The sequence below is a fragment of the Amborella trichopoda genome, chromosome 1, assembly GCF_054954075.1.
Source record: "Amborella trichopoda isolate Santa Cruz 75 chromosome 1, AtrichopodaSantaCruz75HAP2 v2.0, whole genome shotgun sequence".
Lineage (NCBI taxonomy): Eukaryota > Viridiplantae > Streptophyta > Magnoliopsida > Amborellales > Amborellaceae > Amborella > Amborella trichopoda.
This window is the reverse complement of record NC_142336.1, coordinates 41,949,711-41,970,065: the sequence shown is the minus strand read 5'-3', so window position 1 is coordinate 41,970,065 and position 20,355 is coordinate 41,949,711. Positions and strand designations below refer to the sequence as shown.

Here is a 20,355-nt window from a genome sequence, read left to right as displayed (position 1 = left end):
ATAGCCCCTCCCACATACAGGACGAGTGGGAGATATAGACATGAGGGTGCATCCCTAATGTGAGGGTACGCCCAAGTGGACCATACTCCTTCATGTTTGACTTACGTTACTACATGACGGGAGGTGGGGAGAGTTTTCATCTCTTCATGAAGGGGTTACCCGCCCATGAATGGCATGCACCATGCACCATGCACCATATGGGTTCCCATTCATGAGGAGGTTACTCTCACATGAATGACTTGGCCCCTTTCTCTCATTATACAAGGGGGAGAGGTAGATGTCTCTACACACACTACAACTCACACACGAGAAAGGTGTGAGGTGTGAGGTGTGAGAGCTCCTATTGTGTGAGAAAGAGTGAGTAAAATCCCTCTCCCATTCGAGTTTTAATAATAGAATCAGCCTTGAGAGATAGAGTTGTGTGTGAGAGGCGAGCTAGGACAGCTCCTGTTGCATTTTGTGATAGTGTTCATGAGCTTCCACCTCACTCGAGATTTACGATGTGGAACATATTACGGCAGCTCTAGTAGTTGTTGAACATGCCTACATGAGTTGATTGTTTACCTCCATATTCGTTCATCAAATTTGTTGTGCGAGCACTCAGGTAAGATACTTGGTTCCCAGTTGATTATTTTGCTTCTACTTCGGCCGTTGGACGGTATTTTTACCAACAAATTTACAATTGTATTAGCTTCAATTGAAATGCTAACACATGAATTTATCTTCCTCTTACAAGGCTAAGAACAAACCACGTCTTGACCTTCAGACCCATAAGACGGTAGCAAATGCATGTTGACGGTAAAAACCAATTGTTTGGAAGGCGTGTTTTAAGTTAATTTTGAAACACCTTTATATGTGTGTAGATTCTCCTATTTTTTATGAATACACACTCCAAATTTTAGGTCATTCTAATTTGTAGAAAAAAATGAAAAATAAAACACTACTGGACAATAGTGACCGCGGGATGAACTTTGGACGGCGATGGGGTAGGCGAAATCACTATTCATTTTCGCCTATAGGCATTGCGTAGTGTTTTCCTATATATATATATATATAACCTTGTTTGGCTCCATTTTGTTTGCCTAATTTTTTATGTTTGAGCTAAGGTTTAAAAAATAGCGATCTAGATCAAATTTGGCCAATCCGGACCTCGTATCGGTCATATTGTTTCGAATCCCTAAGTACATTAGGATCCAATATCACGGACAGAAAAAGATTGCAGTTAGTTTGATAATTAGCGAGTGACATTGCTTCTTCGGTCCGAATCAAGAAATCTGTTATATATGATGCAAATGGATCTTGTTCTATTGGTGAATGATCCCCTCTAAAAAAAATCGGTTTTTTTATTATCCGGATCAGCATTTTACTGTAGCGAATCACCAAGCCCGTCGAATGAGGTTTTTTCACGACTTTTTTTCACTGAGAGCCCACGGGTTCATCTATTGAAGTCAATGAGTGTTTATTTTGTTGTAAAACTTGGACCAAACGATTGAAAATAACATCACGAATTTTCGGTCACCATTTTACGACTTTTGTTCACGGGTTCTTCAAAATCCGCCAATCCATCAATTTTGGCTGGATTTTGAACTATTTTGTGTAAAATTTGGGGTGTTTGAAGAAAATCATGTTCTTGACAAGATCGTGGAGTTGATTTGTCTCATTAAACAAGGATTGTAGGTCGAGTTTGCAAGAAACTTAGTTCCTAAAAAACTTTACCGTGATCCAATTTTTAATCAAATTAGGACAATTTCAATCAAATTCAGATATGTATTTTGATCCTCATTGCATCAATTCACAGATCTTTCTCTGTGGTTTTCACTGGGTTTTCCAAAAAAACCGTTATTTATCGATATGGACTCAATTGTAAACCATTTTCTATAAATTTTGGGCCATTTTGAAGAAAATCATTTTCTACACAAGATCATGGAGCTGATTTGTCAAATTAAACACAGATTCTAGGTCTATTTTGCAAGAAACTATGTTCCTGAAAAGCTTGACCGTGATCCAATTTTCTATCAAATTAGGCCGATTTGAATCATGTTGAGGTATGTATTTTGATCTTCATAACTTCGATTCGTAGTTCTATCTGTATCACGATTCGTCATTTCTTTTTTATATATATGAATTTTTGTTATGAATTTCTATGAGGTTTTCACGGGGTTTTGGAAAAAACCACAATTCCATTGATTATGAGCTCGATTGTGAACAGTTTTCTATAAATTAAGGGGCAGTTTGAAGAAAATCATGTTCTTCACAATATTGTGGAGTTGATTTGTCAAATTAAACAAGGATTATAGGTCGATTTTGCCATTTATCTTGATACATTATAGGGTTTTCAGAGATAATTATTTTTAAATTATTTACTGAATAAAATTAGAGAGTTTGACAAATATAGACCCTTGATATATACAGTATGAGAATATGTATTTATTTTCAATTTTTGGTACTTATATTCAATTTTATCTCATGAATTTACAATTTTCATGGGGAAAAACTTGCATTTTTCAATTTTATCTTCGATTTTTTAATGCAGTAAAATGTAAATTTTGTGCATGTATGCATTTTTTTTTTTTAATGTCATGAGAGTGGAGATTTTTGGCCTATGCCGGACACGAGTTCTACTTAATGCTCCCTGTAACTGGGATTCCTTTGTGTAGAATTGTAATGTGCTATTTTGTTGAGAATATGTCAGTATTTTTCACTTGTCAGTGTTGAGAATACTGTTAGATTTGATTCCTTTGTGCACGATTATAGTATTCGCTTTTTTTTTTTTTGCATGTAATTAGGATATTTGTAAAATTGAAAGATGGTTTTATCCCAACAAATCAATCACATAGAAGAAAAATTAGAATATATATGATTTGTGATCCCTTCAGGAAAAATTTATTGAAAATCTCGATTCACAAATGTGTTGATTCACTTCTATTTGCATAGATCAATTCATTTTATATATGTTAATTTTTATCATCATGTTATGAAAATGGGCTCGCCTAATTTGTTAGTTTTAATTGGATTTGAGCCTCTTTCTACCTAAATCATATGTATTATTTAAGGCTTCAAATTCTGAATTTTGTATATGTTTTTTTTGTTTTTTTTGCTGACTCCACTCTGAGTCAACAAGTTGCTTTTGTGACCCAAGCAAGTACATTCGAGTTAGGCAGGGTATTATACCCTAATTGAAAATTGCTAAATAAATATATTTAGCTTTTCATAAATATAAAAAAAATTGAAAATATAATAAAAATGGATAAAGTAAATGAGGTCTATAAATCAATTTATTTACTAATAAAATCGTTACTATTTAAAAATCGTTCTATTATTGCAAGTCGAAGTGTTTACGTGTGAACTTGAGGCTTAACTATCAAAATACCCCATTATTTAGGGTTCTAAAATTAGAACATTACTTTTAAATGGAAAAATGTATTCTGGTTTTGGACCCCAAAGCAAGGATGTCATTTGACTTAAGTGACTTTAGTGGGTCAAAACATCAAACTATAGTGGATCAAAACATTAAAATGCCATATCTATGACATTTTCTCAAAAACAAAAAAAGAATTGGTAAAATAGTGAACATTCAATATGATTTTCTACATACTCAACAGTTATCATCATGTCCAAATCTAAGGATGACCCTGCATAGCAGTATGGGTTCAAAGTTGATCCAAACAAAAAAGACAAAATAATTTGTAATTATTGTCAAATGGTCATAACTAGTGGAATAAACCTGTTCAAGTAGCATTTGGCAGGGGTTAGGTGGGGGGTCGGTCTATACAACAATGTAGCTACCAATGTCAAGAAACAAATGGTTGCTCTCCTCAAGGCATATAAGGATAATAAGATAGCCAAAGAGAAGATTGCCAGCCTATATATGCCATCAAGTGGGGTGGATCCAAACAAGAAAGATAAAATAATTTGCAATTATTGTCAAATGGTTATAACTAGTGGAATAAACGGTTCAAGCAGCATTTGGCAGGGGTTAGGCGAGAGATCGCTCTATGCAACAATGTACCTACCAATGTCAGGAAACATATGGCTACTCTCCTCAACGCATATAGGGAGAATAAAATCGTCAAAGAGAAGATTAATGAAAAGATCGCCAGCCTATGTATGCCATCAAGTGGGGTGGATTCAGACCAGCAATTCAAATACGACATGGAGGTTGCAATGAGAGCCAACTTAAAAGAAGTTCACCAGCGGGAAAGTGGGATGGGTACTTATAGTAGTTACGAAATGGGCATGTACGGAAGCCCCTGTCTGAGCATTTATAGAGGGCCTGGCCAAGCATGTATGAAGGGCCCAGCATGAGCATGTATAGAAAACCCGATTTGAGCATATATGGTGGGTCCACCTCGAGTATGTATGGAGGGCCCAACAGAAATGTACCTGGAGCCAGTTCAACAACAACAAAGGAGGCGTCTGGGGTAACCTCATCCCAAGCATTATGTAGAGGACATTACTCTTAGCTTGTCTAGCATGAGAGGAGCATGTAGTAGATCGGTGAGGCCAATGGTTGAGGGTCACATTGATCTATTCACCTTGAGCCATAAATCTCAACAGATGACCCTTAGAGGCATGATCAAATATGCAAGGCATTTAATGGTAAGGCACATGAGGAAATGGTGGTATGTTTTGGCATTCCCCTTCAATGTAGCTAACAGCCCATAATACCCCTCTATGGTCGTTGAAATTCAGAAGGCAGAGCCTAGGGTGGAGCTTCCTATAACATATGAGCTTAGTGGGAGCAATCTTAGATACAAATGTAAAAGATTCTCACAAATGAATTGTGGATCTTAAGAAGCGTTGACCGAGAACGGGCTTCACCTTCATGAGTGACGTTGGTGGACAAAGTCCATCAGAAAGAATACCTTAAGTTTGTGGTTTATTGCCCATGTAGTACGACATTCTTGTCCAGTAGAATTGCCACTGGGGTGAAGAAGGAAGCGAAGTTCATTGATTGTCAAAGAGGTAGGAAAGATTCATGTGGTCTACTTCAGCCCCAATTGTTTCTACGTGGTGCCTATTATTCCTAATAACATCATTGAGTGGGTGAAATATATTATCGAGAGGTCGGATATGAACCATATAACCTATAAACATTCCATTGACCTGATGCATAATTAAAGTACTAAAGCATAATGTCTTTCACAAATGTCTATGTATAGAGAAGCGAAAGGCTCGTTTGCAATAAGACTTGCCATAACTTCTCGAAGTACGATGGATCCAGGTAATCATGTCTGTAATTACGTCTTTTTTTACACCATTTTCCTAATGAAATATTTTTTTCCTTTCTTACGCTGCACTTTACATCTTATTTCAGCTAAATGGTGTTAGTGTCAGCATGGTGACTCATCTCACGTAAAAAGGATAACAATCAAGGTGCTCTTCCAGACATGTTCAGCTACTAGAAATGAGTGGAACTGGAGGACCTTCTTGTGGATACACACCCTAGAAGAAATTGACAGACTTCTGAGAGACTTCATAAGCTCATTTTCATTCATTACAATTCGAAGCTCTGACGACATCAAGAGATGAAGATTGAGGATTACAACCCGTCGACTTGGATGCGATACTTATCGCAGATACAACCAAACAATGGTTTGTGGAGGAAGAGTCTCGAGAGCTGGGTAAGAAAGCATTTCTCTAGAAAATCGGTGAGGAGTGCGAAGAACAAGATGTTGATGAGTAGGGAGGAGGAGCCCACCGACTTTGAGCAATTGGTTGAAGATCTAAACGGTACTGCACCTATTGAAGGAAAGTAAGAAAGCGATATGGGACGAAACGAGATATATAATGATACTGAGGCAACCCTATCCCAACCTGGATATATGCAACTCTAGATCCAGCAACAAGATGGTGGGTGTGAGCAATAGTATGGAGGGGAGCAACAGAGGGGGCGTCATCACGAGGGCTAGACAAGCCTTAGGGACGTCGAGCAAGGAGATCAATAGTTCTCCAACTGTGGGGGTGTGGGTATAGTCAGGTAGACACCGAGGATTCCGAGGCATACATGAATCGACTTACTAAATTGCCAAGATAATTCAATGAGATGCATCAATGCGATGATGAGGAAGAACGGCACCACCTTTCATTTTAGTAGTAAATTGTATTTTGGTTGTTGTATGTTCCAATTTGGACTTTGTATTTATATATTTGATTATTATAGACTTTTTTTTTCAGTGCTAGAAATAAATGGTTAACAAACATCCAGACAGGAAAACAACGTCTTAATATTCATATATTTTTACAAAGTAATAAAAGTACATAATGTACCACCCATTTTTTTAGAAACTCAAACAACATTATTTTTAGAGATTTTTAATGATTTTTAAAATTTTTGTTGTGCCAAAATCCACCGATCTGACACAGTTTTTTGGGTGACCGATCTGGGTCACCGATCCATTTTTTAGAACCTTGGTTTAGCCATTCATTGTGGGTTTGATTTGTTTAGATATTTGGGGATTTGATGTAGTTGAAATGTGAGGATTTTTTAATTCTGGGGTATTTAAGTTTTATAAGGAGGACGTCTTTAGTTGACATCTATAAAGCGGACGAGTTTATCTTTTGTTTTAGAAGTTGGGTTTAAAGATAAGGGAAAGGTTTCTATACTTCCCTTATAGCATAGAAGATCTAAGCTTCTCCTACCATCCAACCGCCCAATTTTGATCAAGAGAGCCACTCACCATTTGATCTTAGATCCGATGTCGCAAACTATTTTATTTTTAGTTTTTTTTATACAAATTTTATGAATATGAAATTTGGTACGTGTCATCTTCTCATTGGGGCGCACCTATAAAAAAAATTTAAAATAATTTTTCGATAAAATATAATGACCAAGCACCAACTTTTAGGGGTATTTTTGTCATTTTATTTTATTAGAAATATTATTTTTATATTTTTCACTAGTGCAAGTTTAATAGAGGATTGGATGTCTAAAATTTGGTGTCAAAATAGTTTATAGGAAAAAATTAAAAATAAAATAGTGTGAAGACGTGACATTGTGATTGGGGCAATCTTAGCCCTCCATTCAAAATGGACGGTTGGATAAGGAGAATGCTGTAAGGAAAGAATAGAAAGCTTGGCCTAAAGATAAAGATGATGTCTTTTTGTTGGTAGGAGAAGTTTAGGAGAAGCAGATGATATAAAGTTGATGTCTTTTTTTGTTGGTAGGAGAAGTTTAGGAGAAGTAGATGATATAAAGTTGATGTCTTGTTTTGTTGGTAGGAGAAGTTTGTTGGTAGGAGAAGTTTAGGAGAAGTAGATGATAAGACTGTAGTTGTTAGACGAATAAAGCTTTTACCATAAATAGTAGTTGGGTTATTCTTTTTGGTATAGATATTAAAAAGGAGGCATGGTCATTTTAAAAAACGAAAAAGTTTATTTAGAGTCGAGGCTCTAGACAATCAAATTTGAGCTTACCTCAAAAAGTTCACTAGAAGAGGTTGTTTTGATGCCCAAATATGTTCAAATTGATCATCTCGACATCAAGATGCATGGTCATGAGAAAAAAAATGGATTTCAAGTTTTGAAAATAGTGTATTTTGTAACACATTTTTAGACCGTCAATTGTCAAGATTTTCAAGTTTTCATAGATCTATCGATGTACACTATTTTTCAAGCTTTGAGCTTTATAAATAACTATGAAAATATATTTTAAGGCTATCACAAAGATTTTCAATAGTAAAACCAGATTTCTCAACACTATTTGAATGTAGGCTCTAATTTGATTGTTTAGAGCCCGAGCCTAGGCTCTATACAAACTGCACCCTTTAAAAAATGGTGAATAGTTTTTTGACGAGAATAAGACAGATAGAGTTCCCTTGTGGGCTTTATTTTTCTTTTTTCCTCTTATGCTTGTGGGCACATCGCCGAAGATTGGGATCCGTATGTTTGTTCTTTCTTATTGTGGTTTTCTTCTCAGTTTTTATTTCTCTCTCTAAAACATGGCTTTTTTTGCCAGCGTTGTTTGCCAGTAATTTTATACTGTATCACCTTCTCTAATGCAGTCTGGGCTAAGTATCTAACAATTGGTTTCTACACCTAATTGGTTTCAACTACACATCTTAGAGTGCTAAGAAACAGTCGATTGTGGCTTGTTCAAGTGCCGAAGCGGAATACCAATCTATGGCATGCCGAAGCGAAATACCAATCTATGGCATCCACTACTGCAAAATTGACATGGTTTTCTTTTATTCTTCGCGATTTTGGGTTGCCTCTTCCTCAGTCACCAACGCTTTTTTGACACAATATCAGTACTCTCTACATGACTGTTAATCTAGTTTTTCATGCATGGACAAGTACATTGAGTTAGACGATCATTTTGTTTTTAAAATGTCGCTTTGGATTACTTATTACTCGATTTGTTTCCTCTCGCAATCACGTAACTAATATCTTCACCAAGCCTTTGTCAGAAGATTTTTTTCAAGACTATTACTTCAAACTCGGGCTTCAAATGCCTACTAAGTTGAGTTTGAGGGGGAGTTATAGAAACAAACTTAAAAAATTCCAATTTTTGGAAAGGCCACAATAGAAATATTGCTCTTTTTTTTAGAGGAGAATGTAACAAGGTAGGAAATTGTATATTCTATGTAATAAAATATGAAAGTATTAAACTATTGTTATATATTGCATTTAATAAGATATGAACGTATTACACCATTGTATTACTTATATATATATATATATATATATATATATATATATATATATATATAGAGAGAGAGAGAGAGAGAGAGAGAGAGAGAGAGAGAGAGAGAGAGCGGGGGGGTTTAGAGTTAACAACCCCTCAAAATACAAAGGTTCAATTTAGAAGGGGTTGTGATGGGTGTATTTATCAAAACAATAATTATTTTTTTATTAAAAAATTATTTAAATAGGTAATTTTACCATTAAGCAATGACAAATTTGAAATTTTCACAACAATACAATGGCATTTTGGAAGTTAGTATCCTAAAACTTTATTTGTAGAGATCCTATTCCTGAATATTTTACAAATTGAGGCTGAAGCAAGCGCTCTGCTTCATGATCTCACTCTTTCACATAATAGAACTAAGCAGCTAATAATAGGGTGACTCCATTAATGTAGTGGAGATGGTCCAAGAAAGAAAGGTAGAACAAGTGGAGGATTATCCCAAACTTTCATCATATCTCAAAAATTTTGCAAGGTATATCGCAACCATTTGCTATGGCTACAGAGAAAGTAATTATGAAGTAGATGTCAATCTTTGATCATATCCAATCTGGACTCTCTCTTGTCAAATTGAGAGTCTACTGTCCCTGATCCACTTTTTAGTTCCTGCGTTTGGAGCTCTTTTCTTTTATCTCCTTTTATTGTTTTTATTTGATGTATTTCTATTTGGTAACAAGTTATCAATAAATAATAATAATAAATAAATAAATAATTCCTAAATAAATAGTTTATTTTTTAAACATCATGTACTGGCCTTAGGTTATTGTATAGCGTTGAACGTTTGGTAGGTGTTTGTGGGACTTTGGGGCATCCATTCAATTATTGAAAGGTAGTTGCAAAAGCATGAGTAGGGAACATGAGGTGACTTCAAACTTTTCCCATCCATAAATACTCTTATCCTTTTAACATTAGGGTCATACTTACTATTTATTCATCTCTCTCTCTCTCTTTCAAACCTTTTCTCATCTATAAATACTCTTATGTTTTTAACATTAGGGCCATACTTATTATTTATTTCATCTCTCTCTCTCTCTCTCTCTCTTTTGCTGTAAAACTTTTCTTTCAAGGAGGAAATGGTGGATCTAATTATTCTTTGGTGGCTTTACAATGGTTTTCCTATCCCACTTACTCCCATTATGACCCAACCCAAAGGAAGTGCATGGTGAGTTTGTTCCCTTCAATTTGCCTTTTGGATTTGTGTATTATGATAGAATTTAAGGTGCTAACCTTTTGGAAAAAGTTTATATATGGATGCAAGAACTACGGATGCATCTCAAAAATCCATCGAAAAATGTAGTTTTAATGTTGAAAAACCCTTTGATTGATCATCTTGACATCGAGATGTATGGCCATGAAAAATAAAAAGATTTTAAGTCTCATAAATAGTGCATTTTACAACATATTATCTACACCGTCCATTTTCAAGATTTTCATATATTTATAGATTTACTTGATTTTTACTATTTTTAAAATTTAAAATTTTATAATTAGATATAAAAATAGATTTTGAGATAATCTTAAAAGCATTTTACATCAAAATTATATACCATGATAAAATTTGAAGGTGCACCTTACCTCTACAGCTATAGATGCATCGGTATGTCAACTGCACCCTAATATTTTAAGGGAAAGTATAGAATGAGACTATTTATTTTTGGTATAAAATTGTCACATTAATCTTGACCATTGGATGTGAAATTGGGTGGCTGTAATTATTCTAACGACCAAGCTCAAACCAAAAAAAAAAATCCAAACGTTGTGACGCATCCAAATAATCAAATCTCACATCGAATAGTTGTAAGTAATTATAACCACCTTGTATCACGAGTAAATAGTCTCGTTATATACAGTATCATATTTTCATAGTCCTATACACTAATTGCATCCTCTATTGTATTCGTCCGTAACAAACATTTGAGATCAACAATTTATCCACTCAAGACAGAAAACAGGGAAGGATCCTTACATCTCAACCCTCATTGTTGACAACGGTTGGTTGAGGTTGCATTTTAGCGTATAAATAATATGATAAGACTTCTCCCCATGTGTTTATAAATGTGGGTTTCTGCATGGTGGTTTCGGCAGATCCAATTGTGCATTTGCTCGACTCAGCTCAATTGAGGTGATTATTGTGATAAAAAACTTCCTCAATATCTTTGAACCTTCCTAAGATTAATTCAAAAGGAAAAGATGATCTTGATCTCAAAATCCCCCATCATCAAAGTTGGCGATCTCTTGGAGCGTATTTTGATTTTAGGGAAAATCAATCTTTGAAAAACGGATCAATCACCCCGATTGCCCATCTAAAAAACCGGTTTGGATCGGGGTTCGGTGGTTCAGATCCGTGAATCGGCCTGATAGGCTGGATTAAAAAGTTTCAAAAAATCACAAAATTTTCATTTAAATCTAGTTTTTAAGTTTCCAAAATATGGTATTTGCATTATAGTTTTTATTATTTTATAAAAATGCGTAAATACTGAGAACACGTCTCATATCTGAGTGTTTGTTGTCCATTTTATAGTCATACTGACAAACTTAATTTTTTTTATTTTGTGTTTTGTATTCTCCAATGATATTTGTGCTTGTAAAGATAAGGGTCTTGTCCACCGTATTTTTATTTTTCTTAAAAATTAATTATTAAATTAATTATTTATTTCCATTCATACACTTGTGAGAAAGATGAAAAAGGTGTTTAATCCCACATCGAGCATGCGGGAGAGAGACGAAGGGAACCAAAGCCCTTTAAGGATAGTTTTAATACGCAATGGGTATGTCACAAATATTTTCTCGTCTCATAAACATTCGCAATTGTATTTACTTACAGGTTATTCATTCTTATGCCAATGCATCTCGACTATTAAATCTGAATGGCATAGGCGGTATCAGAAAAAAATAAAGGTAATTAATGAAGACCTTTTTCATTTCTGGATAAATTTAGAAGATGTTTGTAATTTGTGTTGAGGTCCTTGACAGTCGTTAATCCACATTGATACAGCCATTGTAGATTTATATGCATCTTAGCATTGATACAGCGATTGTAGATTTATATGCATCCTAGCATTGATACATGTATTGTAGATTTATATGCTTCTTAGCTTGGTTTATTACTATTCATTGAAAAAACTATTATTTTTGTAATATCACATGTTCCCTAAATCCTACTAGTGCTCTAGTACGATTGCAAATGGAAAGAACAAAGAAACATGTACTTTTCCATTTTTTTGAAAAAAGGAAATTAAAAATGCGTGAGAAGTGAACTTCTTTGGATGAAATGACCCCTTAAGATTGAAATTTGCTATGTGTCGCCCATAAAGATGGGTTGGGCCATAGACGTGAAGGTGTAGCACTCCAACCCCTAAAAAGGAAATTTACACATAGTGAACAAGGCTCTTTGAAAAAATTATCGCGCATAGAAGAGTAAGATTAGTTGAAAATGATTTATGTAGCCTACTTCAAATAGTTATGATACTATTTGGATGATGGACAAAACTCTTTGAACGTTTTTATAGAAATTTGATTGTTCATGAACTCGATTATAATTTGTAAATATTATACATCCAAATGATGACACTTCACATTGACATGTGTACGGCCCGAAAGACAAAAGGGTAATATTCATGATCTAGGATACCCAATGCATATTAGTAGGCTATTATGGAGGAATTTTTGAAAATATGAGTATTTTCAACGTATGGACATGTTTCTCAAGAATTTAGTTGAGGTTTGTGAAAGTATGTAAGGTGTTCATGTGTTTTTGGGCTTGGAAATCGAGTTTTTTTTATGTGAGAGGTGTCTCGAACTTTTGAAGTCATGTTCTTGATTAAAGAAGGACTTGTGTGATCTAGTCGGAGTATATATATATATATATATATATATATATATATATATATATATATATATATATATATATATATATATATATATATATATATATATATATATATATATATATATTTCATGGCTTAGATCACTCACAAATAGTCCTTTTACAATAAACTAACTTCAAATAAAATAAAAGAAATACATCTAGGATCTAAAAATTTGATGCCACATAAAAACTTTCTTTCAATAACCAAAAGTAAGACACAACCTATGCTTGAGAATAAAAGACATAAAAATAAAAATGCAAGAAACAAAAGAGGGTGCTGGAGATTATCTCAACCGAGCTTCTTACACCCACACCAAGTCATCACCTTTCAATGGTGTGGTATCAATGGTCAACCTTCAATTCCAACTAGGAAAGCAAGTTTAGGCCAAGTCAAACCAATGGAACATAAACCCTTTTTTCAATCACAAAACTCGACCACAGGTGAGAACCCCTTTGATAACCTAGTTGAGAGATAACTTCTCTTCTACCATACCCTAAACCCTTAGCCCAACATAAGTTGAGATATGGGAGAGATGAGTGAACTCCAAGAGATAAAGAGAGTGGGGCATGCCCCCTATGTGGGATATATATATATATATATATATATATATATATATATATATATATATATATATAGAAAGAGAGAGAGAGAGAGTAATGACCCTCTCATACTCATCTGTGTAGGATCCTCCCACTATCTATATAGTTCATGTTCCGCTATATAAATTCATTTATAAGCACTTATAACGCTTTAAATGGCCACACGCACCTAACACTTGAAACTATTGATTGTCTTCGCTTGTAGAATGTTATTACCATTGTGGCATATTAGAATTTGTCTATCTCCCATTGTGGCGTATTAGCATTTTTCAATGTCGTTTCATTTTTATTCTATTTGCTTTATGTTTTGGCTGGTCCTTGTTGTTATCTCTTGCTTTTACAAATTATCAACAACCAAACGAACTCAGGGTTTGTCACAAGTATTGGAACTTTTCCAATCATAATATATGCATACCTATGCGTATGATACTAGCTTTGCATGTACAATCACTGTTTATGATATCACATGGGCGTATTCAAATATTGATGTTTTTATCTATTTTATGTGAAATTTTGAAATAAAAAGTTATAATTCCTTATTTGTGCGGTTTATAAAAAAATATACATTAGAGGTGAATTATTTAATAATAGAAAATACTTTGATAGGGTTTCAATCATATCAAAATAAGTAAAACCTCAATCAAAACTCACTGGAAAACCTTGAAGTTGTTCATCTTGGTCTTGAGTATTGACCATTATGGTTGTAAAAAGAAAAAAAAAAGAAGGATTTCAAGCCTTAAAATAGTGTTATATTGTAACACATCATCTATACTGTGGATTGGAGGTGAAGTTTAACTTTATTTCATAAAGCCTAGGCCTTATAGAAGCTGCATCCTTCAATGATTTAGCCATTTCTTTTGATTTAATTTCAAAATGCCCATCAAAACACCCATGATTGTGCTTAAAATAGTTGAATATTCATAAATGTTAAAAGTTAGATATTTATGTGTATTTTGACAAAAAAAATTTTATTTGATATTGACAGGAAGGTGGACTTAACGAGCAGGGGCCCAAAAGGAAATAGAGTATCTCATTACCAGACTCTACATGCCTGGGTTCACCTTAATTGACTACAGTTTCTTATGGAAATATGTACTATTGTATTCAATCTTGCATTGACTGCAGTTTCTTATGGAAATATGTACTATTGTATTCAATCTTGCATTACTACAGTTTCTCAAGGAAATATGGCTTCTTGACATTTTGAAAGTTGGCTCCACATTTTAGCAATCAACTTTTCCTGTTGCCAGAATAACTACAATGATCTCAATCTCATGTGACAGCCCATGTACAGGACAATGTAGAGGAAATAAAAACAAGAGAATTTTGCTAGACATCTATTTGTTTCTCAATCTCATGGCAGCACACCTGCAAAACCATGTAAAGAAAAATTAATTAAAATAAAAGATTTTTGCCCTATATCAAATCCTTTCCCTTGTTTTTTGGGGTCAGCTTTAGGTTTCGAACTTGTAACTTCATGTTGCTATTATAAAATATAAACAGCTTAACCATATAAAGCCTCTTTTATTTATCCAAAGAAACACCTATCTCTCAGTAAAAGACTGTCATTGGTCAAGGTCATGAAAATTCTGGTTGCCATTCAGAATTGTTACTGGATTTCGTCACTGCGATCACGATAGAGGGGAAAAATGAGCATAGAAATCTTTCTTAGGAAGAAGAACAAATGACAGGATGGGTTTGTTTTGTTCAAGCTGTATGTGTATGTGTCTATCCGGCAATGGAAAATCGACAATTTTCCTTTTGTATAGCTGTGCCGATTTTATTTACCTATGCCCTTTTTCTTTGCTTTTTCCTGCTAAAAGCACAGAAAATATCAATACTCTTGCTGTGTTGAAGTCAGGTAGAGGGAGCAAACACACGAGCTCAAATGACATTCCCTGTTGTTAATAACTAGTTAAATGCACATAAGTGTAGTTAAGTGAACAAGTATTGAATGGAAAATACAAGAACTTTTTCTTAGTGATAAAATATTACATTCAACAATTAGAATCATTCTAGACAAAGGAAATATGTAATAGGATATCTATCTGTTGCAAAGCAAAAATCTTTGCAATTTGCAGTCCACTTAGACCTATGTAAATCGCACGAACCCCCTCAGCCGCTCCCACTATAAAATGGAAAAAAGAGAACCCATTTGACAAAATGGAAAAGATGGTATAGAAACCCCATCCATCTTAAAAATGGAAATATTGTAACTGATACCTCAACGCTACTTTTTTAAATAAGTAATGATCCTATGTGTCCTTCACAAATACGGGCTACATAAGATCGAAATCTCCTCATAACGAAATAGATGAGGAAGCAAGATCCCCCAGTTCAAGGGTACAAGTTCCAAGACCCTATAACTTCTCCCTCTCTCCCACACACTCTCTCTCTTATTCCTACCAAACGAATAAGGATGATAATGGGCCAGGGGGCCCGACTCGTCCTGGTCGGCCTTGGCCTTAAAAATTAGGTCTTTGGCCACGAAATGTGGCCTGAGGACTGGGCTATGTTGGGCCACCATGGCCCGAGGGTCAGGCCGGGCCTGGCCTAAGCCTAAACGGCGACATGATTCGCCTGCCTGGCCCTCTTTTTTTTTTTATTATTTTTTAAATTACGTTTAGCCCAGCCCCGGCTGGCCCAGCCTGGATAGGGCTAGGGTAGGGCCTAGGCCACGCCTATGGGGAACAAGGCCAGGGCTAGCCCGGCCCATTGACATCCCTACCATTGATGCCATCCCATCTCTCTCTCCCTCTCTCTCTCTTATTCTCACTTAGGAAATTGGCTCATTCTAGCCGCTAAACTGTTTTTTTTTTTTTTTTGACAATATTAAGAACTTTATTGATCAAAAAGAAATACAAGAGGATAGTTTCAAAAGAAGGCCTAACTCCTTAGAAACACAAATTTCCAACACAAAGACACCCTTTCTTGCTAGACCATCGGCAACTCATTTACACACCGTTAAAGAAATATGTGAAGGATACACATACATCCATTATCCTCAACCATGTCCAATAAACCTCCCTCTCTCTCTCTCTCTCTCTGAAAATTACTTGAGCCATGAAACCTTGACGCAGGCCACTCGAGGAAGATGGTCATCAAGTCGTTAATCAGAAGCTTATAAAAGGGTAGAGTCCACATCAAGGAAGCCATAAAAGGTCCCCTGCTGTATTAATTGGTGACCTTGAAAATCTTTGTGCAAAACGGCTCATGATCCACTCCCCCCTACAGTTTCAAAAGGCAATCATCTAGGACAAACTGCCTTTGCCAAAAATAAACATGTGGGTTCGCCATTGATCTATATGAGAATTCATGGCTATACAGTAAAAGCAAGTATTTTTTTGCTTTCTCACAAATACACTCAAGATTGAAGTGGGTTCCAAGGTCCTTAGCTCCATCATCAGCATCACAATTTCTCTTCGATTTCAAAATCATTAACTCCTTTCAAAAACAGGAATCGTAGAGGACAGAGAGAGAGACTGACCTCTATAAAGCTTTGCGCATGACCACCCACTTCTGCCAACAATCTCTAGAGGACATGATCCGGGCCGAAACGAGTTAGCTCAAAATAAACCTGTGGCTTCACCATCGATACATAAGAGAATCCATGGCTATATTGTTAAAGCAAGTATTTCTTTGCTTCCTCACCAATAAATCCTTACCTCAATCACCTGCATAACAATTTCTCTTCAACCTTCAAACAAAGGAACTCTAGAGGAGATGACCATGGGCTCAATAGTCCAATTGGGACCTTTGGTCTAGAAAGATGGTAATTTTCAGGGACCAATTAGGTGGAGCTCTATAAGTGGCAATGGTTAGAATTTGCTGGCTCTCGGGACCAATTAGGTGGAGCTCTGTAAGTGGCAATGGCTAGAATTTGATGGTTCTCTTTGTGTATGTGTGTGTGTGTGAGAGAGAGATATGGTACGGCATCAGAGAGTAGGTATGAGTGAAAAGAAGTTTAAATGGAGGACAGTTACAGGCCTTACTTTTTAACCAAGTGACCTAGCATCACGACCTGCTCTGGAGATACAGATGAGGATCCTATGGTCATATATTAGGGTCTTGTGAAACCTGTATTCGTGAGGGATTCATAACATCATTACTCCTTTTTCACATTTAAATTATATAATTATCTATTTTTTATAACAATTTGTTTATAACCAAATTTGGGAAGATCTCGGATGAAATCCTCTCTGATTTATGTTTCAAACTAAGAAATCAAAAACATGATAGAGAATAATGGGTTCCATTGAATTACATTACATGAGAAGATGGATCCAAAGCAATAGGAACCAAGAAAAAAAGGAAAGTGATAAAAGAACAAGAAATAAACTAATTAAAATAATAGGAAGACTAACATGGAACTCGGTCCCTCTAGTTTAACAACCCGAGTTGGTGGCCCAGAATCCACTAGAAGTTCAAATGTCTTCATCCTCAATCCTAAAGGATTTCTTGAATTTGAGAAGTACCTAGGACGTATTCGTCCTAGGGTTATTGACTTGCTCCATCCTAAGGATTTTTAGCTTTGAAATTAGGGTTTGATAGATGTTGAGAATTAGGGTTCTAGACCAAAGGTTTCTAGGTCTGTAGGTTGCTCTAGGGTTCTTCTAGCCTAGGGAAATTCTTTCTAATTTCTACGGAATTTTTCCAAGATTTTAGTTTGAAAGTGGCGCTCGCTACCTGTAGTCGTGACCCCATGCCCTATTGTCCTCCGACAGGCCGGGGCTTAGCCCTTTGTAGGTTCGGTGGGGATGGTTGGGAGCAGGGTCGTGACATTGAATTACAGGAGGCTAGAGGGGTCTATATAAGCTTCGATGAGCTCCCTAGTTCTTAAGGAATAAGAATTCTAATTAGTTTAGGGCTAGGATTTTCGAGCACCTGATTGGCTCACATGTTTGACTGGTTGACTAGGTCAAAGGATTTGGTTCTACAAGGTTTATGATTCTAGATATCCCCTACCCTTATAGAAGCAGAACCAGAGTCAGCACCCACACAGAAAAGTACTAATCTTAATTAGACCGGGCTTCCCGGAAATTATGTGCCCATTTAGGATCAGCGATGTGAGGTACGTTCGTGTTGCTGGTTGAAATTAAGCCTATGTTTCATTGGATGGTGCCAAACCTCCTATTGAATTTAGCAGTGGTAAGTGCTATTCTAATGGGTTTGGGATGTCCAAACTAGGTTTTCCGAGCTTTATGTGATGTTCTAAATAGACGATGGCACAAATTCTGATAAGATTTGGTGGTTTAGATTGCATTTGCCTAGTGTTAATATTTTTTAAAGGGCTACAATTCTCTAGGCCATGGTGTACTAACGTTTACAAGGGTAGTATGGTCTTTAGGATTTAAGGTTATATGATTATAGGAATTTAAGGTTTTTAGGGAGTAAGGAAATTAACCAATTTCAAATTGGGTGTCCACCTTCTTTAAGGAATAGATGACAGGCAAAGAAGTAGATACCTACAGTAACTTTTGATCATTCTCTCCCCTAATATTAAATAGTCAAAGGATGCACAAGTCAATTTTTAGAGCATCCTTGATAGGCCACATCATCCTACTCAGTCTTTCCCATAGAGGCTTTGCAAACCATGGGCTGTGTGCCCTGGTAATAAGACCAGGAAAGAACTTGATTTTGCAGCATGGTGCCTATGGTTCCTTCCATGCTCGGCTCTCTAGGTCGCGCTGAGAGTGTATTTTTGCAAGCTTTGTGCCCTATGTCCCGGACTTTAAAGGGCTTGTGTTCTCGGCTTTGTGCCTACAAACTCCTCTTTTAGTTGCCTTCTCTTAGTTGTAGCATATAACCTTACCATAGTTCCAACTATGAAGAAGCCGTTGGTCATCATCACATCTCCTTCTATTTATGTATTTTACCCTTTTAGCTTCAAGCTGATAAAATGAAGGGTGAGCTCTTGCCCAATGGAGTCACCAAATAATTTTCCCTAGTGGAGTAACCAAAGAATTGATTGGCCCAAAGCAATTCTCCTTGAGAAGATATCAAAAATAAGAAATAAAGGAAAAAAAGTAAAGACCCCAATAGAAACCCGATAAATCAACAAAATGGGGAACAATATCAAATTTTATTGAACTATGAGTTTAGATTTGTGAAGAGCTCCATAAGCTTTCAAAGACACTTATATCATTTTCATCTAAGTTCAGTTAAGTAAAGAATACCCTTGATATGTCCACCTTGTTGGGTGTGTGTGGCAATTAAAGGCCTTATGAGTGCTTGTACATGAACTTATCGATATAGTGGAACATGAACTAAGTGGCAATGTGGCCCCGTAGAACATACTAAGCAAACGATAGTTGCTAATACCGGACTATGCTTTACGAGCTAGGTCGGTCTAGTTGGAAAAAACCCACGTCACCTAAGCATAGAAAATAAATCGATAAGGGCTATGATGGTTCATCCCTTGATGAGGTCGGAGTATGTCTAGAAGAGTGAGCAGAGAGACTGTGTGACCCTTGTGTGTGATGGATGCCTTCAGAGACGAGGTCAAAGCCGCATCTGCATACCATCACACGACATGCACAATGATAACCATTTTCGAGAAAGCAAACCACCTTTCAGGGTGAAGCGTGTGCATGTGCCAGAGATAACCTTTATGCATCATCAAGCTATGAATTGTATCAGGTCTGAGTGACATTGGTTTCGTCTCTAGGGGAGAACCTGAAAACCATAGACTGAGACTGTGACCCCTTACCCATTGGCTAGATTTTGGTGACCTGCTAATGATCCACTGCATGTACTGTGGGTCAAGGGTAACACTAGGTCAGTTTGAAAAAGCATGTGTGGACCGTAGTCCACAATTGAAAGTAGAGTGCCCCAGTGTATATGTATTCCTAGACATATGATCTTTTTCCCATCAAAATATTTAATTATGTTTATTTTAATATATATAATTTTTAAAACTGTTATTTGATTTTTTTCTAAATCTCTGGATATTTTATTTATCAAATTTGGATTTGTAAAAGCAAATTGATTTTACATTGATTTAATTACTCAAATATGATTTTATGAATTTTTACAAATTATATTATTTTTAATATTTCATGGGAGGCGCAATAAACTTTATGGGCCCACCATGACAAATTAGGTGGGGCCCATTGTGTGGCACAATGGGTGGCACTCCCCACCTATATGGCTTTCTATTTTTGTAGAGCACAAACTCTTGTCTTGAGGAATAAGTAAGTTG

At 35.9% G+C, this 20,355-nt stretch overlaps 3 long non-coding RNA genes across 3 annotated transcripts; 2 read left to right on the top strand and 1 right to left on the bottom strand.

Annotated features, from left to right (window-relative positions):
- The first annotated feature begins 1,571 nt into the window (after window positions 1-1,571).
- LOC148783839 (uncharacterized) lies at window positions 1,572-6,176 on the top strand. Its single transcript, XR_016054887.1, has 2 exons — window positions 1,572-2,045; window positions 5,318-6,176. It is a non-coding gene; the product is annotated as an uncharacterized LOC148783839 (long non-coding RNA).
- A 3,426-nt stretch (window positions 6,177-9,602) lies between these two features.
- LOC110006495 (uncharacterized) lies at window positions 9,603-14,340 on the top strand. The gene is made up of 3 exons (XR_002279510.2): window positions 9,603-9,848; window positions 11,511-11,584; window positions 14,140-14,340. It is a non-coding gene; the product is annotated as an uncharacterized LOC110006495 (long non-coding RNA).
- Window positions 14,341-16,127: 1,787 nt separating this feature from the next.
- LOC148783838 (uncharacterized) lies at window positions 16,128-17,323 on the bottom strand. Its single transcript, XR_016047033.1, has 2 exons — window positions 16,642-17,323; window positions 16,128-16,382 (listed from the first exon to the last, which is right to left on the bottom strand). It is a non-coding gene; the product is annotated as an uncharacterized LOC148783838 (long non-coding RNA).
- Window positions 17,324-20,355: the final 3,032 nt, after the last annotated feature.